Raw genomic sequence first — 25,840 nt, 5'->3', positions numbered from 1 at the left:
CCCCCAGATGTCAGCTGTCCCCCAAAGCCAAGTGGCTGGCCACCCGTTCAATCGCTGAGATTGCACCTAATAAACGTTTTATGGACCCCTGTTCAATTGCAAAGCGATGCACGCAATTAACTTCCATCGCGGTTTTATTGTGGAAAGATGTTGCAAGCTCCACCGTGAAAGCAGGACCATGCGTCAGTTCAGGAAACGTGGCTGCCAAAGCCCAGTAGGGTCCATCGTCAGAGCAGGTGCCAAGCTCAGATCAGCTGCTTGTGGCTAATGGGGCTGCTCCCGATCTTGCCCATGGTCAGCTGGTACTGAGCCCGAGGCTTCATTCTCCCAGCAAAGGTCCTGGAAAATGCTGGACTGGAACCAGCCTCCTTCCGATCTCTCGCATAGTATGGGGTGATGTTGAATTTACCCCCAGAGGGATGCATGGGTCATAAAAATCTGGGATGTTCAGCCTTGCTGGCCTAATCCTGTGCCTACGACAGACCCACTTCCTAGACTGTTGTGGGATTTCACATCAGACATGTGTGGGGTAGCATCTATTAATGAATGACACAGAGAAAGAGAGAGAGAGAGAGAGAGAGAGAGAGAAACAGGATTTGGGCCACTGAGAGGCGGAGGGGAGGAGGGGGGAGGGCAGGCTAGCTGGTACCCCTCCCCAGTCCAGAGCAATAGGCATGAGCAGTGTTTCCCCAGCAACAATCTCTGATTGGTCCCCATCTGTCCACCAGCTGATGTGAGTCCTGACCAGTCTGTCCTCAATCCCCCCCACCCCCACCCCGGGCAGAAACATGTAGAAGAGGCTGGGAGACCCCGCTCAGGCTCCACCCCAGGGCTGGCATGGAAGCTCTAAGCATTGAAGATGGTGCTGCCCCGCCCACTCCCCAGCCCATCTCTATACAATTCACAACAAAATGGTATTTCTCCGAAAGACACTCGATTCTCTTAATGCTCGAATTCAAAGGGCCTCTTTCTCGATCTGATTGCAAAATTCTGGATAAGCTTGTTAGAAGCGAGCTCTTTTCTGGCTCTGTGTGTGTGTGTGTGTGCTTTTGTGTGAGTGCAGAAATGTGCATATATGCAATATGAGACAGCGTGTGTGCGTGCTCCCCCAAACTTTCTCCCTCTGCGGAGGGCCCCAGACAGGCTCTGCCTCCCGAGGGAAACCAGGGGAAACCATCTGGTTTGGGGAGGTGGCTAGGGAGCCAGGAGGACCTACAGGGTGGAAGCATGCCCGGCAGAGGGGGTGGAGGGGTGAGGAGTGGAAGCAGGATGCCTGTGGGAGCTGGACGTGAGGAGGGAGGTCCTGAGGTCTGTCCAGTGAGGGTGGGTCCCTGGATGCCCACCCACCCACGTTAGACCCAGCCAGAGGGCAGACTGAGACCGAGGGCCCAGAGGCCCCCCCACCCCGGTCATGTCCACCCATAGTATCACCACAGTGAGCTCCGATACGTGCATCCACTGCCCTTTCAGTCCACACAACCATCCTTATATACTCTTGTCCCCAACTTTACAGACGAGGCCTAGAAGTTCAGAGAGGTTAAGTGACTTTCCCAGAGTCACAAAGCTGGTAAGTGGGGGAGGCTGAATTCAAACCGAGTCTGCCTCACCATGAAGGCGGATCTGTTTTTGCTAGGCCCCCTCCCGGGAGTAACAAACCAGGTCTCCTCAGTGGCAGGGTTGAGCAGAGCCTGGGGACAAGGAAGCCTTGTGGGCAGGCAATGAGGATGCAGGCAAGCAGGTAAGCTCATGATAAAGGCCCTTCGGGCTCTTCCTGGCCAAGGAGCTTCTTGGACCGAGGCCTGCCTGGAGTCGAGCCGGAGACCCCCCGCCACCCCATCCCTGGGAAGTGGGGTCGGCAAGTGGACCACCACCTCTTGTTTGAAACACTCCAAGGTTGCAGACTCCTCTTCCTCACCATGTACCAACAGCACACAGCCTGACCCTTTCCCATCTTGCATTTGCCCATTGGCAAAATGGCATCGATGGTCAATCCACTCCCAAGAGGGAGACCCACAGCCATAAAGTAACGGATTTCTGAACATCAGCAAAGTCCCTGGAGCCTCGCGGGTGTTCTGAAAATACAGCAGTTTAAATGGCCAGACTTTTTGCTTGGAGAAAGTGGCTGCCCTGCTGGACTGGTGTTAAATTGGCTGTGGGGGGATTGTCCCTTCTGCAGCTCATCCTAAGCAAGCGTGGTGTTCTCTTTCATTCATTCTGCTTAATTACCTCTCGTGCTGACATTGGGCGCTGACTTCATGTCCTTTGCATGTGTCCCATTTCCCAGGCCTGGGGATTCAGATCCTTCTCTCCCTCTGGAAGGGTCTGAAGAGGCAGATCCGCCCTGACGGCCTCCCCCCCCCCCCCCCCCCCCCCCCTCCCGCCCCAAGGGAGGGACAGTGGTTCCCTGCTTTTCTGTCCCGCAGAGCGAGGTTTGCTCAGGCGGGCTGTGGGGTGGACAATCCACCCACTGGAGACATGCTACCTCTCGAAAGCAGAGAAGGAGCTCGTTGTAAGGAACATCTAGGGAAGGACCATTTGCTGTCCCCTCCAGAGGCGGGCCTCACAGTGTGGTTTCATCTGGGCTGGGAAGCTGCCAATGTATCTGACCCGTTCACAATCAAATGCGGGCAAGGTAAGCTCACACGTCAGAGGCTTTTGAAGAAGCAGTGCTGGGGGCGGGGGGGGGGGGGGGGGGGAGAAGAGCATCAGTTATCTAGATTTTCCCATTAACCATCTGTGAGCAAGGCCCGCCCTGCTCCTGGGTGCAGCTTCCCCAGACATAAAATGAAAGCACTGGGCTAAATCATTGGTTCTCAAACTCTAGGGGGGGACCTCAGAATCCCCCTGGAAGATTGGTTTAAAACACAGAGCCACCCCCAGAAGCTGGGCTGTGCGGTGAAGAGATGCCAGGATTTGCATTTAGGACAAGTTCCTAGGTGGCACTGATGTCACCGGGCCTGGTACCCAGCTTTGAGAACCACTGGTCTAGACCACCTCCAGGTGCCCTTCCATGGGGGACCACCCAGCCCTCTCCTGGCCTCGCTTCCCAAACGCAGGGGGAAATGGTTGGGCTGAAGGTGGGTAGGCCAGCACTCAGGGGCTAAGATGACCCATCGGCAGGCCTCCCTGGGGCTCCCCACCTGGCAGATGTGTGCAAAAATCCCATTTCCTAGCTCCGTGACGTGGCCAAGTTCTTGATCTTTGTAAATGTCCATTTCCCCCTCTCTACTATGATGCTCATGTGAGGATTAAAGGCACTGAACATGGAGAGCACTTAGTGCCTGGTACATGCTAAGCTCTGGTAAGTGTCAGCAATTTGGGAGAGTTTCAGGTGCCCTATCACTACTCCACCCCCCTGGAAGGCCAGCCAGAAGAGGGTGTCCCCACCTTCCCGGCATGTTATGGAGTGGCAACCTTCACTTGGGCAGTGAGTCTCAAAGTGGGGTGTGTGAACCCCAGGGCCTGGTACCCACAGGATAAAGAGGGCACCTCTTCCCAGATCATCCTCGGTGATAAGCCATTTCAAAGTGCTTCTCAAACTTTACTGTGTGGGGACAGCTGGTAGACTAAGAGGATAGGCCACAGAAGCGCTCCCAAGAGACAACTCATCCCAAGGAGGAAGAAACCACCTTGACCCAGGTGCTAGGCCTGTTGTATTTTTTATTAGGGTAGGGCTCATGGTTCTGCATTTCTAACAAGCCCTCAAGGATGCCCAAGGCCCTGCCCCGTAGGCCATACTTTCAGTAGTGGGGTTTAAATAAAATTAAATAAAGATTGATTGATTTGAGAGAGAGCAAGAGAATGGCTGAAGGAGAGGGAGAGAGAGAATCTCAAGCAGGCTCCATGCCCAGTACGGAGCCCAATACGGGGCCTGATCCCACGACCCTGAGATCACAACCTGAGCTGAAACCAAGAGTCGGACGCTCAACCAACCATACCACCCAGGTGCCCCAATAAATAAATCTTTAAAAAAAAGAGAAGAAGAAGAATATGGGGGCACCTGGGTGGCTCAGTCAGTTAAGCATCTGCCTTCAGCTCAGGTCATGATCTTGGGGTCCTGGGATCGAGTCTTACGTCAGGCTCCCTGCTCAGTGGAGAGTCTGTCCTCCCTCTCCCTCTGCCCCTCCCTCTGGTCATGCTCTCTTTCTCTCTCTCTCTCTCTCTCAAATAAATAAATAAAATCCTTTAAAAAAAAAAAAGCATACACTAAAATGTCTTTTAAAAAAAAAGATGAAATCACGAAAACTTAGAGATTAGTGACTTATAAGAGAGATGCAAGGGTCAGGCTGGATTAAGGAACCACATAAAAGTGATGCCATTCTCTGAGAGACAGGAAGATCAATATGGGATATGCTGACTTTGAAGAGCCCATAAATTATCACACCGAGATGCCTCATAAGTAGATGGTCCAGAGCTTCGGAGACAAAGCTGGAGTTACCGATCTGGGAATGCTTCATTCAGGATGCTGCACTAAATGTAGGGAAGTAAACAAAACAGCAGACCATAGGTTTAATAATAAAGACATTTAAAGTGACTTCACTTAACAAAATGCCTGGAGGTAGGTGATCCCAGAGCTAGTTTAACAGCAATATCTGGGCAATATCATCAAGGACCCAGGCTTTTCTCTCTTTCAATTCCGCTGGGTAGTGAAGAATGTAACCTTGCCCAAAAAAGGGGTCTTGTCCTTGCCCTCAGCTTCTGGGAGAGCATCTCTAAATCCTGGGAATGTCCTGCCTGGTAAGAGTGTTTTCATTTGGTGGATGTTCCAGGCCATCCAGACAGTAATAATGCAATTTAGGATGGATGCTTTAAGCCATACCAACAATGTGATTTAGGATGATGGCCTCTGTCCAAGACAGATAGTTACAATGGATTTAGGGTGGGGGCTTTTGGGTCACATGGTATCAGGTAACCTCCAGAGGGGCTTGAGACTGGAAACTGAGATTAACCATGTGAGCAATCAATTACTCCTACGTTGTGGAGCCTCAGTGAAAACTCTGGACACCACGGCTCAGGTGAACTTGCCTGGTTAGCAATACTCCATGCATATTGTCACACACAGATGCCTGGAGAATAACATTGTCCTGACTCCATGGGAGAGACACTGGAAGCTTGGCATCTGGAAGTCTCCTAAACTCTGCCCATGTGCGTCTTTCCTTGGCGGGTATTAATCTGTATGCTTTCATGGCGATAAACCATAAGCATGAGTACAAGAGCTTTCGATGAGTTCTACCGAATCAGCAAATCCACAGGTGGTTTGGGGGATCCCTCAGATGCACAATTAGTGTCAGAAGAGAGGATGCTCTTGTGTGAAGTGTTCCAACTACACAGTTGGCCAAACTTCTGCATCCACCATCCTCATTCTTTTGGCTTTTTATCTCAGGTCACAATATCTTTTAATACCTCGTGGTCACAAGGTGGCTGGGACTGCAAATGACATCACCTCCTTACACAACCGATCAGAGGAGTGGGGACAGGAAAAGATCTTGCAAACATGTCTCCTTTCCCTGGAAGGAAAATCTCTCCAAGAGATTGGCAAACTGTTAGTCAAGGTTTCTGAAAATCACCAGCTGAAGGTGACCTTGCCAAGAACGAGCCCAAGCTTCTGGCCTCAAGGGGCAAGGTGGTCAGAACCTTTGACCTCAAGCTTTTAGTGAGTGCACAAAGAGTGAGTTCTCCTGAGTCCACAGCACAGGGTGAGGTGAGTGCAGTCCTCGCCTCCAGCACAAAATTTACGGGGTTGCCAAAAAATCCAGCCTGCTAGGCTGAATAATGTCCCCAAAAATGCCCAAATTCTAATCTCTGGACCTGTGAATCTTACTTTATATGGCAATATGGATTTTGCAAATGTAAGTGAAGGATCTGGACATGGAGAAATTATCCTGTGGCCCTAAGTTTAATGGCAAGTGTCCTTATAGAGGAGGCAGGGGGTTATCGGCTACAGACAGAAGAAAAGTGGCATGAGCGGGCATCGGAATGATGCACTTTGAAGGTGGAGGAAGGGGCCGCAAGCCAAGGAATACAGGTGACCTCTAGAGGCTGAAAAAGGCAAGGCACCGGACTCGCCCCTAGAGGGAGTGTGGTCCTGCCCTGCCAACACCTTGATGTCAGTTCAGGGAAACTGAGTGCCAGCTTCTGGCCTCCAGAGCCGTAAGATCATAAAGTCATGTTGCTTTAAGACACCAAGTTTGTGGTGTTTTCTTACAGCAGCCCAAGGAAGCTAACATGCTCGGTAATCAGTGTCCAAATCAATGCCAAAAAATCCATAATGGACAAAATATAATTTTAAATAAAGACAGAATTGGGGTTGCTGATTCTTCCTTTGGCCTCAGGCATGGAACTGTGACTGACACTGTCAAATGCTTCTCAGCTGTGGTCCCCAGCCCAGCACCCACTGCCACCAGCAACAATGCTACCACCACCCCCCGTCAGCTCCCCCTACCCAGAGCTGCCCAGCCCCAGCTGAGAAAGCTGCATGGTGGATGGTGGCATTTGTGTGGCATGCCCAGGACAGCCCTGAAATCACCACCCCTAGCAAAGGCACCTTTCGTCTAAAGGTGGTCCAGATGTGGGAATGGGGCTCAGAGGAACAACATGAAATCTCCTTCTCCAGGAGCCCCAGCAGACTTTCTCTGATATTGGCCAACCCCATATCAAAAGCCCAATCTTGAACCAATCACTGGCAAAGAAGAATGGCTTGCCATGGCTGATTTAGGTCAATGACAGATATCTCCAGAGCTAGTGGAGGGTCCCAAGCTCCCTAAGGACCTTGTGGCCCACCCTATATGGGAAGAAGGGACAGCCCAGCAATCTGGGGAACTACCGTAGTGAACATGGAACTGGAGGAAGAGCCTGGGCGTGGGCAAGCATGATGTGAATGCCCCCGGGGCCTGGGGGAGCCCTGGATGGGGAGTCTGGGCAGAGGAAGAAAACTTGCATATTGGAATCTGGCGTGCTCCTAATGAGACAGCTCCCCACCCCCACAGTGGGTCCTTGCATCTAGCCAAAGTAGTTCACTCTGCGTCCTCTGCACACCCCGTCCTTGCTCCTTTGCTCATCCCCCTCCCCCAACCCAGGCTGCCTCTCCTCCATAGGGTCACCTCCCCCAGAGACCTCCCCAGACCACCCAACCCCCTCTGATCTGCCCCATCTTGTCTTCTTAAACTTATCGCCTTGAGAACAGGGGATCCTGTTCTCCCTGTGGCTCTCTCCCCGGGTGTCCCTCTGTGTGTGTCCAGGGACACTTGCCATTGGATTTAAGCCCCGCCCAGATCATCCAGGATGACCTCATCTCAAGATCCCTAACTTAATTACATCTGAAAAGACCCTGTTTCCAAATAAATTCACATTCACAGATTCTGGGGGTTGGGATGTGGACATACATTTTTGGGGACCACCGGGAAACGCACTACAGTGTCATCAGGGAAAAATAAAACATGATAAAGGGGGATCAAGGGTTTGAGGGAGGGACTGGGATTTTTAAATGAGGCGTCAAGGGGAACTTCATTGATAAAAGTGACAGTTGAACGCAGAGTTGATGACCGAAGAGAGTAAACCATGCCAATATCTGGGGGGGGGGGAAGCATTCCCCCTGAGTGCAAAGGCCCTGAGGCAGAGAATGCCGAAAGTCTTTCAGGAATGGGGAGAAGGTCCATAAGACAGGAGTGAAGTAAGCATGGGGCAGAGAAGTAAAGTGAAAGAATGGTGGCAGTTGGGAGGCCTTTGCTTTTACTCTGAGGGAAATGGGGAGCCACCACAGGACTCAAACCCAATTTCTTCTGCCTCAACAGTCCAAGGGTCATGTCCTCACCCAGGTGGGTGACAGACCACCTGTCTTCCCCAACTAAGCTACTCAGGTGCCTATCACAGGATGCGTTGCTTGGATTCTTAGGCCATTCTCTAGGGAGATCTACCAATGGAGTCCACGGAGGCACAATCTTTTAACTCAATGCATGAATGCCTGCCTCACATTTTGGGTCAGAAAGAGCCCATCAGAGCCCTGGAGGCAACTATCAACCCTCCCACCCTGCACTCAGAGCCCCACATGGGGGTAAAAGCCTGCAGGGTCCCGGATATTTTCATATATGCTATTTAATTCAACCCTGACAACAACTCTCTGGTGAGATATGATTAGCCCCATTTCATGGACATGGAAACTGAGGCCCAGAGACAGGAAATGAGCTTCTTGCCATAGCTTTAAAACCGGGCTGCAAATTCCCTTGATTCTGGGGCGACCTTAGTAGTAAGACTGTTCCGTGAGTAGGGCAGAAGTGATGCTAGCTCTCTAGAACATTTTCACTGCAGCCCTGAGCTGCCCTGTGATCAGTCTGGCTGCCCTGAGCCCACCCTACTTGGCGGAAGCTCAAACTAATCCTGCAGATGTGCCTACATGGAGAGACATCCCCAGCTACATCCCCAGCTACCCCATCCCCTGGCTCCCCCAGCCCCCTGTTCCCACCCCCTCCCACCCCGTCACCCCCGCCAGCCCCCAACCCGCCTGAAACAACCGGAAAGACCCCTCACAGCCCAGAGCTGCCCAGCCAAGCACTGCGCTTCCAGAATTCCTGACCCATAGAAATCACGACAGGCTCTAAGTTCGGGGTGATCCAGTCTATGCCACTACATTTTAGGGTTTCTTTGGGGTTCATAGAAGCAGCAATAGACCACAGAACACACGTCAAGGTCACGCCGTGGCCAAGCTATGATTGGAACGTGACCCCACACTGCCTCCTGGATTCAGAAACAGGGACGGAGAAACCCCAGTTTAAAACGCCAGCAAGAATTTTTAAATCGGGCGCCTGGGTGGCTCAGTTGGTTAAGTGAGTGCCTTCGACTCAGGTTATGATCCCAGAGTCCCTGGATCGAGTCCCGCATCGGGCTCCCTGCTCGGCAGGGAGTCTGCTTCTCCCTCTGACCCTCCCCCCTCTCATGTGCTCTCTCTCTCTCATTCTCTCTCTCTCAAATAAATAAATAAATTCTTTTTAAAAAAAAAAGAATTTTTAAATCATTACGGATCACGGAGTCATGAGCCTCAGGAGCAAAAAGGCCTGCCGGGCAAGGGGAGTGGGGAGTAGTCAGCAGGAGAACACAGCAGCATGGACACGTCCTGTGCCCTGGGGGACGAGTCATTCAGGACAAAACACCAGGAATGGCGGTGTGGCTTTGGAATCAACAGTGGGTTCATAAAGCTGATAAACGCGAGGCAAGTCTGAATGCATTACCCCATGAAGGATGGTTGCTTTAATAAGGACAGAAGCTGCGGGGGAGGCAGGATGGAGCCCCGTTGTCAGACCCCGAGCTCTGGGGCAGAGTCACTGCCTTTGGAGGGAACCGTGGCAGGATCAAGGTCTTTGACCCGTGTGTTAATAATCCGTGCCTTCTGTTGGGACAGGGGTCTCGCGCGGCCGGGTCCCCCCAGCGGGTGGGTGGCAGGGCTAATTGGGAGGAGGGGGACAGGGCTAAGCAGAAGGCACATGGATCACGCTCCAGCCACAAAGGAGAGCCCCATGGGGTTAAAACCTGCTGATGGTTGAGGAGTTCACGAGATGCCCATTAAGCCACCCCAGGGAGGGTGAGAGAGGGATGAGGGGGACCAGCGGGGACCTCAGCGTGCTGCAACCTGCAAACGCTCCCCCGCCCCAGCTCACCCTGGCCTCGGCTTTCTCTCCTTTTGTTTGGGTCTCAGGCTCGGCCTTTCTGGTGGAGGCTGGGGGCTGGCCGGCGGGAATGACGTTCTCTGCATGCCTGAGCCAGCAAAGGCACCTCCAGACAAGCAGGTACCTTTGGAGTCCGGCCCCACACTCGAATTTTGGACTCACTCCTGGAAGGCTCTCTCTAAACTTGGTTTAGCGTCTGCATTCGTTTTCTATTGCTACTGTAACAAATTACCACAAACCTGGGGACTTGTAACAACAGACATTATCATTGAGAACAGATAAATAAATGCTTGATCCCAAATGTTCACAGCACAGCCCTATTCACAATAGCCAAAAGGTGGAAACAGCCCACATGGCTGTCAGCTGATGAATGGATCAACAAATATGGTACATCCACACAACTGGAATATTATTCAGCCATTCAAAGGAACACAGTATGGTTGACCCTCAAACAACACAGGGGTTGGGGGCACTGATCCCCCCCACACACACACACACACAGAAAATCCACATATAACTTTTCACTCCCCCAAAACATGATTGCTAGTAGCCTACTGTTAACTGGTGAGCCTTCGCTGTAACAGAAACAGTTAATTGACGCATATTTTGGATGTTATATGGAAGATCGACTGTATTCTTCCAATACAGGAAGCTAGAGAAAAGAAAATGCTATTAATAAAGTAAGAAGAAGGGGGGCCTGGGTGGCTCAGTTGGTTGAGTGTCTGCCTTCAGCTCAGGTCGTGATCCCGGGGTCCTGGGATTGAGCCCCACGTTGGGCTCCTTATCCTGCTTCTCCTTCTGCCTCTCTGCTTACTTGTGCTCTCTCTCTCAAGTAAATAAATAAAATCTTTTTAAAAAAAAAGAAAGTAATAAGGTAAAGAAAGTACATTTATAGTACTATACTGTATTTATCAAAAAAAAAAAAATCTGGGACTGCTTGGGTGGCTCAGTCCCTTACTCGTCTGACTCTTGATCTCAGCTCAGGTCTTGATCTCAAGGCTGTGAGTTCAAGCCCCATGTTGGGCTCTGCACTGGGTATGGAGCCTGCTTAAAAAAAAAAAAAAATCTGTATATAAGTGGACCTGCTCTGTTCAAACCTACGATGTTGCAGGGGAACAACACGGTACAATGTGGATGAACTTCAAAAATATTATAGTCAGTGAAAGAAGCCAGACATAAAAAGTCACAGATTATATGGTACCTTTTGTATGAAGTGTCCAGAATGGGTAAATCCACAGAGACAGAAAGCAGATCCGTGGTTGTCAGGGGTGGGGAAGGGGGTAGTGAGGGTTTCTCATTTTCGGCTGATGAAAATGTTTTGGAACTAGACGGAAGTAGGGTTTGCACAACACTGTGAGTGTACTAAGTGCCGCTGAATCATACTTTAATATGTCTGAATTTATGCCTCATGAATTTTATCTCAATACTAGATAGATAGATAGATGATAGATTAGATAGATAGGTAGATAGATAGATAGATAGATAGATAGATAGATAGATGATAGGGTTTTTTTTAATTTATTTATTTATTTGAGAGAGAGAGACCAGCGAGAGGGGGAACACAAGCAGGGGGAGTGGGAGAGGGAGAAGCAGGCTTCCCGCAGAGCAGGGAGCCCGATGCGGGGCTCGATCCCAGGACCCTGGGATCATGACCTGAGCCGAAGGCAGCCACTTAACGACTGAGCCACCCAGGTGCCCCTAAATAGATAGTTTTTATCTTAGAGCTCTAGAAGCCAGAAATCCAAAATCAGTCTCATTGGGCCAAAGCAAGGGTGTTGGCAGGGCTGGTTCCTTCCAGTGGTTCTAGAGGGACATCTGATTCCTTGTTTTCTTCATCTTCTAGATGCCACCTGCATTCCTTGGTTGGTGGTCCCCTTCCTCTTCAACTCCAAGAGTCTGGCAATCCCTCTGTCTACATCCCCATCACCTTCTCTTGACTTTGTCCCTCCTACCTCCCTCTTAGAAGGACTTTTGTGATTACATAGGACTCTTTTGGACAATCTCCCATCTCAAGATCCTCAACTTAATTGCATCTACAAATGCCTTCTGCCCGGTAAGGTGACAGAGACCCCAGGGGCTAAGAAGGGGTTATCTTTAGGGGGCCACTAGTCTGCCGACTATGGGATCAGAGTCTTGTTCCCTTGCTTTTTTGGATTCTTCAAGAGTGGGAATCCTGCCTGTCTTTGGGCGTCAGCCTACACCAGCTTTGTCCCAGCCAGCAGCCTAGACCATCCACCCAAGTCACCAAGGAGAGGCCGGCAGAGCAAGGTGGGAACTGCCTGGTCTTTTCCTCTGGGAGTGAGCCAGGTGAGCCGAGCAGAGGCTGCGGACCCTGGGTTGCACACATGGAAGGCTGGTAGCAGCTGCTGGCTGCAGTGTGCCAATAAACCAACTTTCAGGGGGAAAAGCCCTGATTAGTCCTGGGTGCCAAGGTGTAAATTATCCATGCTACCAGCACAACAGGACTTCACGTGGCATTGGAAAGAGATGCACATCATCGTGAGCCATTGGCCTGACTGCCACCCACCACTGCCCACAGGGACACCAAGGTTGGCCACGGTCCAGCTGAAGGGACACAGCTGAAATGTGTGGTCAAAGCCAAGTACCCCAAAGTGAGCCATGGGAGTTGGACACACAGCCAGACCAGAGTCAGAGAAGAGAGTAAGCCATGCCCAGGGGACGTCTGGTCCAAGGGGTGGGGGGGCTGATGATGATGAGCATTCACACCTGTGCTCTATTTAAGAGGACACACTTACCGTACTGACCCCTCTTTAGACCCCAGAATGACAGCCCTGAACTCGTGGGTTCTCTCTAGCTCCTTTCCGAGGGCGGGAATGGAGTTGGGTTAGAGACTTCCTTGAGATGCTTCATGAGTCTTCTTGGGCGGCCATAACAAGATCCCACAGACTTGGGGGCTCAAACAACCAAACTTCATTGTTATACTCCTGGAGGCCAGAAGTCCAAGATCAACGTGTGGGCAGGTTTGGTTCCCCATTCACCTTGCATTAGGGTCCACCCTAAACACTTATAACTTCATTACCTTTGTAAAGGCCCTATCTCCAAGTACAGTCCCATTCTGAGGTACCAGGGGTTAGGACGACAGCATGGGGGGTTGGGCAGGGCACAAGAGAGGTTTCCAATGGGCTCGATGCTGTGACTATCCACAGCCACTCCTAGGCTGCTCCTCAGCCCCTCCTTCCCACATCCCTGTTCTCTCTCCCTCCCCTCCCTGACCCTCCCCTTCTCTCCCTTCCCTTCTGAGAATCAGAGCCGAATGGTCCTAGGAGGGGCCCATGTCTGGTATAACTGAGTCCGATGTGTGTCTCTGAGCTAGATTAGGATCAGGACATTTGTCCAGGTTTGGGATATGGTCTGGGGTCAAGAGACCACAAACAAGGAGGTCTGTTCATGGGTGGAGCCAGAGGGGGCGGGGGGCATGGTGAGAATTTGCAGACATGTCGTCAGGGTGTGAGGATGTGGCAGTTGACAGGAAAAAAATCATTGCCTTTGGTTTCACCATTTGCTCCCTTCCAGACACCAATGCCCAGAATTCCTCTTGGAGCAGGATGAGCCTCAGGGCCAGCGCTGAGACTCAGTTTCCTAATATGAGAAAAGGCAAGTATAGGCCCACTGTCCCTGATCCAAAAACCTCATGGCCAAATGTATTTTGGAATTCAACTTATTTTGTATTTTAGAAAGATACACCTATTGGGGTGCCTGGGTGGCTCAGTGGGTTAGGCGTCCAACTCTTGATTTCTGCTCAGATCATGATCTCGAGGTCCCATGAGATCGAGCCCTGCATTGGGCTCCACGCTCAGTAGGGAGTCTGCTTCTCTGCCTCTCTCCCTCTGCCCTTCCTCCCACTCTCTCTGTCTCTCTAAAATGAATAAATAAATCTTAAAATAAATAATAAAAAAATAAGTAAGTAATAAAAAAAAATAGATAAATAAATAAATAAATATATTACAGAGTACTCCCAGCAGGGTCTAAAGTTGCACCCTGTAATCTAAAACATTGATAATCCTGCAGCAAAATGGATGAATATCCACATTATGTGGGGTACATAAGGACTATAAACAGCCTCACATCAGCCCCACTCGGGCCTCACAGCCAGATGAGTAAGAAGAAAACATGGTGTTTAAAGAGCTTTCTGAATTTCAGAAGTGAAAAGTGACTTTAGACCTTGTAATGTGTATTTTGGAGGATCTCTTAGAGATTTAATAAAAAACCAAGGGGAGTTCAAATAGTACTTGCTAGAAGAAGACAAAGAACACCACTCTGAACTGCCGCTTTGGAAAACACGATGGAATTTCCTTAAAAAATTAAAAACAGCTCGGCCATATGACCCAGGAATTCCACTTCTGGGTTTTTGCCCAAAGGAAATGAAAGCAGGTACCAAAGAGATGGGTGCACACCCGTGTTCATCACAGCATTGTTCACGGTTGGTTGCCAAGCCACGGAAACAACCCAAGGGTCCAGGGCGGATGCGTGGATAAAGATGATGCAATGTATATGCACACAATGTGACATCATTCAGCTGTGGGAAAGAAGGAAGTGCTGCCATTTGCAACAACACGAATGGAGCTTGATGGTATTGTGCTAAGTGAAATAAGCCAGAAAGAGACAAATACTGTATGGCTTCACTTATATCTGGAGAATCTTAAAAAAAAAAAAAAGGATTGGGCACCTGGGTGGCGGCTCAGGTCATGATCCCAGGGTCCTGGGATCAAGTCCCCCATCAGTCTCCCTGCTCAGCGGGGAGTCTGCTTCTCCCTCTACCCTTCCCCCCTGCTTATGTTCTCTCTCTCTCACTCTCTCTCTCAAATAAATAAATAAAATCTTAAAAAAAAAAAAAAAAGGCAAATTCACAGAAACAGGGAGTAGAAGACAGGTTGCCAGGGGTTGGGGGTGAAGGAAATCAGGAGAGGTTTTCCCAAAGGACACAAACTATCAGCTATAAGATGAAAGATGAGCCAGGTCTGAGCATCTAATGTATAACATGGTGACTGCAGTTAACACTGTAGTGTGTAAGTGAAATTTGCTAAGGAAATAGAACCTAAATGGTCTCACCAAAGAAGAAAAACAAAAAGAAAAAATAGAAGGTAAATATGGAAGGTGATGCCTCTGTTAAGTAACCAGATGACGGGAGTCCTGTCACAATGTATCGAATCATCACCATGTATCCTTCACCTGTCTTACAATCTTATTTTTTTAAAGATTTCTTATATATTCATTTGAGAGAGAGAAAACACGAGCAGGGGGAGGGGCAGAGGGAGACTCTCAGGACCAGAAATCATGACCTGAGCTGAAGGCAGACACTTAACCGACTGAGCTTTCCAGGCGCCCTACCTGTCCTACAATTTTATTTGCCAGTTATGCCTCAATAAAACTATAGGGTAAAACCCTGTTGCTTCTACCCCTTGTCTAGCTCAGAAGTGGGTTCTGGGGACCATTTGCTGTCTCCTGTGTCCCCAGCCCGTCCCCAGGAGCCTCCCTCTGGCCTGCCTGGCCCCTGCCGTGGAGGCTGCAAGCTTAGGAGGTCTGGCCAGCAACATAGGGTCCCAGAGCCTGGCTCACCAAGGCCATTTCTCTCCTTCACGCTGACCCTGGGTCACAGGCCTCCCGAAAGTTCCTCCCTCTGCCTCCACCTCCTCCAGGCCTTTTCTGTCCCCTTCTGGGTGGTTAAGCCCCTCTCCTGCCACCTCTCAACATGCTGGCCAGAGTCTGGGAATGGGCCTGGCCACTCAAGGGCTGTCTGAGCCCCAGAAGAGAGCCCCCAAGGAACCCACAACTCAAACATTGACACCCAATCAGACATAAGCCCAAAGCTCAATAGGTCAAGTGGAACCCACAGTTGTCAGTCCCTTACATCCCCAAGCCAGCCAGGGGACAGACTGGGGGCTGCTTGGATCCCAACACAGGGACATTAGGAAGAATCAGCAAATATCCTTTATACCCATGCTGTGTAGCATTTTGCCCCTAAAAATAAAGAAGTCAACAAGAGAGTTCATTGGACTTTATTAAAAGTCAGAGAGGTTGGGAATTGGGGGGCGGGTGGTGGTAATTAGAGCCAGCTTTAGACACTTTAAAAGTTGTGTGGTCCTGGGCAGGTCCTTTTACTTCTTTTGCCTCTGTTTGCTCACCTGTAAAATGGGGGCAGTCAGGATCCCCCACCCCCAGATACACATAAGGATTGAATGAAACTGGATGTGAAGGACATACTCCACACCCACCACCCTTTTGAACTGTCAGCTCCCAAGCAAGGTGGTGACAGGGTTCCCAAGGCCCTGAGTGGCCTGGGTGAGGCCACCCTCCTGCTCCCCTCCTACCACCCCTACCCTACTGCCCTTCACCTAACCCTGTTTGTTCCAGCCTCACCAGCCTCCTTTGGGGCTCCAAAATTGCCAAGCTCCCCCCTACCTCAAAGCCTTTACACATCTCTGCCTGGCTTCTTCTGGTAAGAAACTAGATGCTTTCCCACTAAGATCCAGGAACAAGGGAAAATTGTCTATTTTCACCACTCCTGTTCAACATTGTACTGAAAGTTCTAGCTAATGCAATAAGACACAAAAAGGAAATAAAAGATAGATTGTGAAGGAAGAAATAAAGCTGTCTTTATTCACAGATGACATGATTGCCTACATAGAAAATCCCGAAGAATCAATAAAAACATTCCGGAACTAATAAGCTACTAGGGCAAGGTTGTAGAATATAAAGTTAATGTACAAAAGTCAATTGCTTTCCTTCATATCAGCAATGAACAATGGAATTTAAATTGTTCTAACTGAAATTAAAAACACCATACCATTTATGTTAGTACCATGATAAAGGTACTTAGGTATAAAGCTAACAAAATACATACAAGATCTGTATGAGGAAAACTACAAAACTCTAATGAAAGAAATCAAAGAAGATCTAAATAAATGGAGAGATATCCCATGTTCATGGATAAGAAGATTAAATATTGCCAAGATGTCAGTTCTTTCCAAATTAATTTACAGATTCAGTGAAATACCGATCAGAATCCCAGCCAGTTATTTTGTGGAAATCAACAAATCGATTCCAAAGTTTAATGTAGGAAGGCAAATGACCCAGAAAGCCAATACAATATTGAAAGAGAAGAACAAAGTTGAAGGATTGGCAATACCTAACTTCAAGTCTTATTATAAAGCTAAAATAATCAAGTGACAGTATGCTATTGATAAAAGAATAGAGGGATAGGGCGCCTGGGTGGCTCAGTTGGTTAAGCGACTGCCTTCGGCTCAGGTCATGATCCTGGAGTCTCAGGATCGAGTCCCGCATCGGGCTCTCTGCTCGGCAGGGAGTCTGCTTCTCCCTCTGACCCTCCCCCTCTCATGCTCTCTCTCTCTCATTCTCTCTCAAATAAATAAATAAAATCTTAAAAAAAAAAAAAAGAATAGAGGGATAGAGGGGTGCCTGGGTGACTCAGTTGATTGAGCATCCATCTCTTGATTTTGGCTCAGGTCATGATCTCAGGGTTGTGAGATCAAGCCCCACGTTGGCCTCTGTGCTCAGTGTGGAGTCTGCTTGGGATTCTCTCGTTCCTTCTCCCTCCGCCCTTCCCCCAGCCTGTGCTATAAATAAATAAATAAATAAATAAATAAATAAATAAATAAATAAATAAAATCTTTAAAAAAGAAAAAAGGAATAGACAAATAGATCAATAGAAGAGAGCATCCAAAAATATACCCACACAAATATAGTCAACTAATCTATGACAAAGGATCAAAGGCAATTTAATGAAGAAAGTATCGTTTTTTTCAACAAATGGTGTTGGAACAACTGGACATCCACAGGCAAAAAACAGTTAATTTAGACACAGACTTTACATCTTTCACAAAAAATTAACTCAAAATGGTTCATAGACCTAAATATAAAATGCAAAACTCTAAAACTTCTAGAAGATAGCATAAGAGAAAATCTAGATGACCTTGAGTTTTGTGAAGACTTTTTAGATAAAATAAAAACATGATCCATAAAGAAAAAATGGATAAGCTGAACTTCATTAAAATTAAAAGCTTCTGCTCTGCAAAAGACACTGTCAAGAAAATCAGAGATAAGCCACTGACTGGGAGAAAATATTTATAAAACACATATCGGATAAAGGACTTCTATCCAAAATACAAAGAACTCTTAAAATTCAACAATAAGTAACAAATAACCCAATTTAAAAATGTGCAAAAGATATGAAGAGACACATCACCAAAAAAGATATACAGATGGCAAATAAGTTATGAAAAGATGCTTCCCATCATATGTCATTAGGAAATTGCAAGCTAAGACAGCAATGAGATACCATCACATACTTACTAGAATGGTGAAAATCCAAAATCCTGACAATACCAAATGCTGGTGAGGATGTAGAGCAATAGGAACTCTCATTCATTGCTGATGGGAATGCAAAATGGTACAGTCACTTGGAAGACAGTTTGGCACTTTCTTACAAAACTAAATATGCCCTTACCATACCATATAATCTAGCCAATCATACTTCTTAGTATTTACTCAAATGAGTTGAAAACTTACGCCCACAAAAAACCTGCACATGGATGTTTATACCAGCTTTATTCATTATTGACAAAACTTGGAAGCAACCAAGATATCCTTCAGAAGGTGAATGAATAAATAGATTGTAGTACATCCAGACATTAGACTATTACTCAGCACTGAAAAGAAATGAGCTATCAAGCCATGAAAAGACACGGAGGAACTTTAAATGCATATTGCCAAATGAAGAAGCCAATTTGAAAAGGCTATGTACTGTATGATTCCAACTATATAATTCTGGAAAAGACAAAACTATGGAGACAGTAAGAAGATCAGTAATTTCCAGGGGTAAGTGGGAAGGGAGGGATGAATAGGCAGAGCATGGAGGGTTTTTAGGGCAGTGAAACTATTCTATTCAATTTTTCTATGAACCTAAAATTGCTCTAAAAAATAAAGTCTATTTTTTTCAATGGAACACTGAGTTTGGGCAACCAAGATGGGGAGGGGAGGGAATTTGAAGGATATATGTAATTTGTGGCTGCCCAAAAATATTTTAAACACCTTCCCCATGGCTTGAGCACTATAATGCTCAGTTCTTATCACTAGAACTACATTTCCCAGCCTGCCTTGCCACTGGGAGCCATGTGACTTGGACTCTGCCAATCAGATGTAACCATGTGAAACTAACCAGGCAATGAGTTAGGAGAGGAAACACATAGATCAGGAGATGTTCTTTTTGCTGCCCTGTAAAGGCAACACGTTTAGAGGTCATTAGCAAGGACAGCAGATTCCTAGCCATGGCAGAGCCAGCATGGAATGGAGTCAGCAGCTCCCTTCTGGGCCAGTCTGCCGTTCTGGAAACTGGTCCTGAAAACCCATTGTAGACCTTGTGCTGAATCCCTTCCAAAGATTCTATGAGCTCATTAGTGTCTTGTAATAAATTCTATCCTGCTTTAAACTACCCTGGGGGAATTCTGTTGTCTGCAACTAAAACCCTGACTGATACAATGTAGGTTTTGTTTCAGGTTTGTTTTGCTACTAAAATTAATTTAAAATAAATATAAGCTGTTTTATATAGAGAGTCTTAAAAAAAAAAAACCTCATAGATACAGGGAACTGATTGGTGATTGCCAGAGGTGGGGGGCGGGGGGAGTGATGCAGGAGGAATAAGAAAAATGAGTAGACTGTTGACTTTTTAGTTTAAATAAATTGAATAAATAAATGAAGGAAGGAAGGAATGTACATACATACATACATAAATAGAATTTTTTGTCCCTAAATTTTTGCCTGCACTTCTGCTTAGTTCCTGGAATTACTATGAACTCCAGGAAAGAAGCTACAAATATATTTTGGTCATTGATCCACAATGTCAAATGGCTTTCCGGAGAGTTGAAACTAATTTATAGTCCTGTTAGTGATGTATGAAGACACGTCTCAACCTCACTTCTGCCCGCATTGAATGTTTTCATTTTTATAGCACGGGAGTGCAGGGCGCTATGGGACTCAGAGGCCAGAGAGGAATCTCTTTTCTTCCTAATACCCTCAGAGAAGGGTCCAACAAGCTCAGACCCTCTGTGCTACTGGTACTCGAGGTGATGCCAAGGTCTCTGTTCTGGGCTTGGTCACAATCCAAGGAACAAAGGCCAGATGGCTGATTTGAGGTTGGAGGGAGCTCCTGTCAAGAAGCTCCAGGGTTTTGAACTTGGAGGTGGCCAGTTCTTTTTGGTCCCATCTCCTATGGATTTTTTTTCCCTTTACTACTGAGATTCAAATTCCCGGTTTCACAGAGATCTCTATTCATTCTGCTTCTCCACTTGGAAGATTGCATAATTTCATGTTTGTTAAAACACAAAAACAAAAATAACCTGGACCTACAGAAAAGGAAAAAAAAAAAACAAGCAAAAGCCAGATTTTGGAATCAGATGGTTGTGGTTTGGGTCCAAACCCACTGAGAATGGGCTGTGTGATCTTCAGCAAGTCTCTTAACCTCTCTGAGCCTCAGTTACCTCTTCTCCACAACAGGGAAGTTATAACCCCCCACCACCCCAGGCTTGGCATCAGAAGCAAGGGCAGTCATTCGCTTAGAAGCTGGCACAGTACCTGGCGCACAGAGACCCACAACAGGGACGCATCCTCCTTTCCCCTTCTCACTCAAGTCCTCCAGAAACAATCCATTTCTCCACATTGTCCTGGGATCACTACCATGGTTGGCAAGGGGTGGTGAGTTCTTCTGAACATCACCTTCCTGGGAGTTGCTGGAGGAATGTGGGACTCTGGGCCCCCACTGGGTCTGTATGCTCTGAGTCACATGACTGCTTGGGATTGGTAAGGGCAGAGGGTGGAGCTGGACCAGGTCAAACTGGCTACTTTAATGATGCGTTTTTTGCTTCCCGTAGCAGAACATCCAACTCAGAGGGGCCTGAACAGTCAGGGGTCGTTATTCCCATTAACAAGAAGTTCAAAGTAGGGAGGTTTCTTGAGTTATTTCCATGGCTTAATGATATTATCAGAGACCCAGGTGTTTTCTGTCTTTTCCTTCTGCCATATATCTGTCCTCATGGTCACCAGATGGCTGCCACCGCTCCAAACTTCACACTCAAGCACAATCGTGTCTCCTGAAAAGGAGAGGCCTTGCTTCCTGCACATCTCTTTTTTTTTTTCCTCCCCATCACACTGCCCCTCCTCAATCCCTCCTGGCAATAATCACCATTCTGTCTTTATGATAATGTTTTCCTTGCTTTTCTTTATCATTTTCACCATCTATGTCATCTATGTACACATCCTTTTTTATTTTATTTTATTTATTTATTTGTCAGAGAAAGCGCACAAGCAGGGGGAGCAGGAGGCTCCCCGCTGAGCAAGGGGCCCCATGGGACTCAATCCCAGGACCCTGGGATCATGACGGAGCCAAAGGCAGCTGCTTAACTGACTGAGCCACCCAGGCATCCCTGTGTATGCATTCTTGATTAATATTTTGTTTGGCCTGCTTTCAACTTTATATGCACGGAATCATATTGAACATACTCTTCGTGCCTTACTTCTTATCTCACCGTTGTTTGTAGGATTCACGCATAGCACTGCACATAATCATGGTTTATTCTTTTTCAATCCATAGGAAGAATATACCAGAATGCATTTGCCCACTCTCCTGCTGGTGGACGCTTGGGTCCTTCAAGGGCCACTATGAACAATGCTGCTGCGAGCATCCTTCTGACACACACATGCAGCAGGAGCAGAGCTCCTGGGTCGTGGGGTCCCTGCAGGGTCAGCTCTAGTACTGATTTCCCAGTATTCCCAGTATTCTCTCCTGCACAGAGGAGAGTCCTTCCCTCTGCGTCTCTGCCGTCCCAATACTGATGAGACTGATCTTTCTGAAGATGTGAACCAGATCTGTCATTCTCTTGCTTCAGGTCCATTTTACTTAGAATAAGATCCAAACTCTTTAACCCGGTCCTCGGGGCCCCCAGCTCCCTCTCTGCTCCCACCTGTCTCCACTGGGGACGAGCCTACCAGCTACCATGCTCTTGCCACACGGGATCACGACGCTCAAATCAGCACCTGGGATAGGAATGTGAATAGAGGAGGAGGGAGAAGGGGGCTGGGCCAGGCTCGGGAGCTATGCCGGGAACACACGGGAGCATCTACTATGCAAGACGCCACCGTGGACCCTCCACTCCACCCCTCAGGGGATCACAGGCTCCTCAGCCCTTGAAGGGGGAGCATCTCCCTGGTGTGGATTCCGTGAATCTTCCCCACAGCACGACCCCTCCACCTAAGTCAACCATGTCACCAGAGACCAATTTGAACCCCAATGCTGGAAGAAAATCTGCTTCTTGGAGAAGAAAAGAGCAACAGGGAATAACTGAGCATATTGACGGAGCCAGAGTGAGAAGAGGAGAAGGAGTCAGTGAGGACGTTGTGAAAGTAAAACCAAAGCATAACAAACTCTAGCAACCGTTCTTCCAGAACATGTCAGAATCAACTGCTTAAATCCCAGATTTCCAGGAAATGACATTTGTCAATCCTCCGGGAGGTCTGCATTACCTGAGAAGGAAGATGAAGAGCTCTCCGCTTGGTTTTGTTTGGCTTTGGTTTTTTTCTTACCAGAGCCCAAGTGACAAATATTAAGTTGAGTTACTAAATGGCGCTTTATCTTTATGAGAATCCTGACTTGGAGATAAGAGTCCTGTCCACAGGTTTTTGTTTTGTTTTTTTTTATAAATGTTTGGGGTTGTTTTTTTTTTTAAGATTTTTTATTTATTTGAGAGAGAGAGAAAGCATGAGAGGGGGGAGGGGCAGAGGGAGAAGCAGACTCCCCGCTGAGCAGGGAGCCCGATGCGGGACTCGATCCCAGGACTCCGGGACCATGACCTGAGCCGAAGGCAGTCGCTTAACCAACTGAGCCACCCAGGCGCCCCTGTCCACAGGTTTTTGTCTGACTAAAAATGGGAGCTATCCTCAAAGTGAAGTGAAATGAGTGGAAATCTGGGAGGACCTTGGCCAAACATCCAGTCCAGGGCAGGAAAAGCCAGCAGGAAGAGCCGCAGGCTTTGCCTCATTCCCTGACCATGCAGAAGCAGGTGCAGAATGAGTTAGGACAGGCCTCAAGCTGATCCAGAAGGTGTGGCAGATTGCATCTCCCAAAGATGGCCACGGCGACGTCTCCCATCCCATATACCCTTCCTCAAAGTGGCCCTGCCACTCCGCCACCAGGAGGTGGGGTCCAGGTCCCCTCCCTTGAATCTCGGCAGGCTTGCGACTGCTTCTACCAAGAGAGTCTGGTGGAAGTGATGAAGTCTCTCAGGCCTCGTCCAGAGAGAGTTATATAGCTGCCGCCTCGCTTTCTTGGATTGCTCACCCTGGAGGAATCCAGCTACTAGGGCAGAAGTCAACCTCCCAGAGACCAGCACACCGGAGACCCCACAGCCAATCAGCATCACCTGCCAGCCAAGTGAGTGTGCCATCTTGGACGGCCAGTCCGGTCGTGCCTTCAGATGACTACGTTCCCAGCCCACAGCAACCCCAGCCAAGTGAGCGACCCCAAGCGAGAGCTACCTTCCCAAACCCTTTCCCAATCCCTGTCCTACAAAACAGCAAGCAAAATAAAAGAGGTACTTTAAGCTGTTTTGTGTGGGGGTAATTTGTGATGCAGCAGTAATTACCCAAACCAGAAGGAGAGGAAGGGAAAGCGGAGTTGATGTGAGGGGACAAGGAAGGGAATGTTGGCCACGGGGGCTCAGAGGACATTGAAGGAGAAGGAGAAGGAGCTGGAGGTAAAGAAGATGCAGATGATGAGGATGGGGAAGAACAAGAGGAAGACAGATGGATAAAGCATTGATTGAGTCCAACCTTCCTTTTCTGATTGGTTTTGCTAATTCTCTCCCGTTCTTTTCTCCTGGAGTCTCTCTTCTGACCTCATTACACCTTGATATGCAATTTATTTGGGATGGAGGTGGGGGGCGTTTTCTGTCCCAAGTTCCTTTCTACCCCTTCCTTTCTCAACAGACCCTGACAGAACGCATACACCATCGTGCTCGTGGGTAAAAGACAACCAACCCTCCCCGACCCTGTTGGCCACTGGAGGCTGCCAGGGATCTGTGGGGAGGCAGGGAGCAGCCCAGCAATCCTCCTTCTTTCCCTGCATCTATAACCACGTGAATATGGACAGCAAGCAAACACCAACACATATATGTCTACTCTCTGTATGAAACGAACACTGAAAGCAAAACAACAGCAAAAAGCAGGATTCCAGAAGGTCAGCAGAGGGTGGGGTTGAGATGTCTGGAAGGGTGAAGTGGGCATTTTGACAATATCGCTTCCGCTTGGGTGGTGCTTAATGGATGCTCTTGCCGTGTGAACTGTCACTTTAAAAATAAATTTCCCTCTCAATAATGACTGGAGCCCGGCCACTTGACAGAGAATCAGCAGAACGTAAAGGAGCTTACTTGGAAACGACATTCTGTATTGTAATTGTCCTTCTGTTTTATTTTTAAATTTTCTTTTTATGACATGTCGTTAAAATATGCCAGCCAAGAAAAAGAGGGGATGGGGAGAACTTGATGGTGCAAGATGGGTGGCGAGGCGACCATTATTTAAGCTGGGTGATGGGTCCACGGGGGTGCACTGTACTGCTAGCTCTCCTTTTTGCAGATGGCTTCATATTTTTCCATTATGAAAAGCTCATTGTTCTTCTTTTTGTCTCACTGGAAAGGAAAAAAGATGTTCCGTTTTAAATGTCAAAATGCGCACGACATCTTCTGAGAATAAAAAGCATATGTGTACGCAGAGACTTTGTTGTTCTCTGTCTCGGAACATACACTTCGGACCTTCCCGGTTTGATTCACTTAATAAATCTACATCAACCTTAATATCTCCCAATCTAGCACAATTCTGCCCTGTGCTCGTTGGAGGGCCATATGGTTCGATCTAAGTGCAATGTCACTCACCAGCCGTGATGTCATCAACACAACCCCGGGGCCACCGCATTCATCGCTCAACGTTGAGTTCTTGAGCTTTATCTTTCGTTTTTATCTCAGTTTCATTACTTAAAAAATGGGCCACCACATCCACGGAGTTGCTAAAATCAGCCACCAGCATATGGATCTTAGGGGTTCTAATGCCCAGAGATAATCAAAGTGTTTGCTGGCATGCCTTCCCCAATAAAATGTGTCCAGGAAGATGAAAAAGCTTTCAAGAGCAAGAAGTCAGTGCTGGTAGAAAGCGCTTTTTTTTTTTTTCTTTATTTATTTAGGTGCCAGCTATCAGGCACAAAGTAAAGCCAAATGGAACTCATCCCAGTGACCTGGTTGAGGGGACGGCCCCTGCTTGGTCTGCCACAGACGCTACTGAGTGTGTAAGCTTTGCAGGCTGTAAAATTGAGTAGCTGGAGTTCAAGGCCACTTATATTAGAGATGTGCATTAACGGCGATAGGCTGAAGACTGTTATGGGCGGGGTTTATTTTCCCAAAATTTATATGTTGATTCCCTAATCCCCAGTAGCTCAGAAAGTGGCTATATTTGGAGACAGGGTTTTAAGGGGTAATTAAGTTAAAAGGAGGTCCTTAGTGCCCTAACTCAGTATGACTCGTGCCCTAATAAGGATATGGGATTAAAACACAGACATGCACAGAGACGAGAGCACATGGGCACACAAGAAGACAGCCGTCTACACACAAGGAGAGAAGCCTCAGAAGAAACCAACGCTGCCAACACCTTGATCTTGAGCTTGGAGTCTCCAGAACTGAGAAAATGCGTTTTTGGTGTTCGAGCCCCCCAGCCCGTGGCTTTGTTACGGCAGCCCAAGCAAACGAATACAGAGGCAAAGCCTTTTGATGTATAAAACTTAATAAATATGGATTGTATCAAGTCTTTCCATAGTATTTTGAAATTGAAAATATTTTCTCTAGTAATCTGTCCATGTAACAGATTCTGTGGATTAACTTCTTGAACCCTATTTGCCAGGATAAGCCTCATATGGTAACAGTGAATTATTTTCAATATATTGCTAAGTTCTGTTTGCTGATAGTTAGGAATTCTGCATCTTCATGTATGTGTGAAATCGGTATGTATTTTTCTTTCTGATACCTTATCGAGTTTTGCTATGTAAATTTCTGTGACTTCATATAATTAACTGGGGTCCTGTTCATCATATTCTTGGCCTTGGAAGAACTTCAGTA

This window comes from Mirounga leonina, unplaced genomic scaffold (genome assembly GCF_011800145.1).
Source record: "Mirounga leonina isolate KUSES-001 unplaced genomic scaffold, KU_Mleo_1.0 Mir_454, whole genome shotgun sequence".
NCBI classification, from domain to species: domain Eukaryota; kingdom Metazoa; phylum Chordata; class Mammalia; order Carnivora; family Phocidae; genus Mirounga; species Mirounga leonina.
This window is presented reverse-complemented; position numbering follows the sequence as displayed.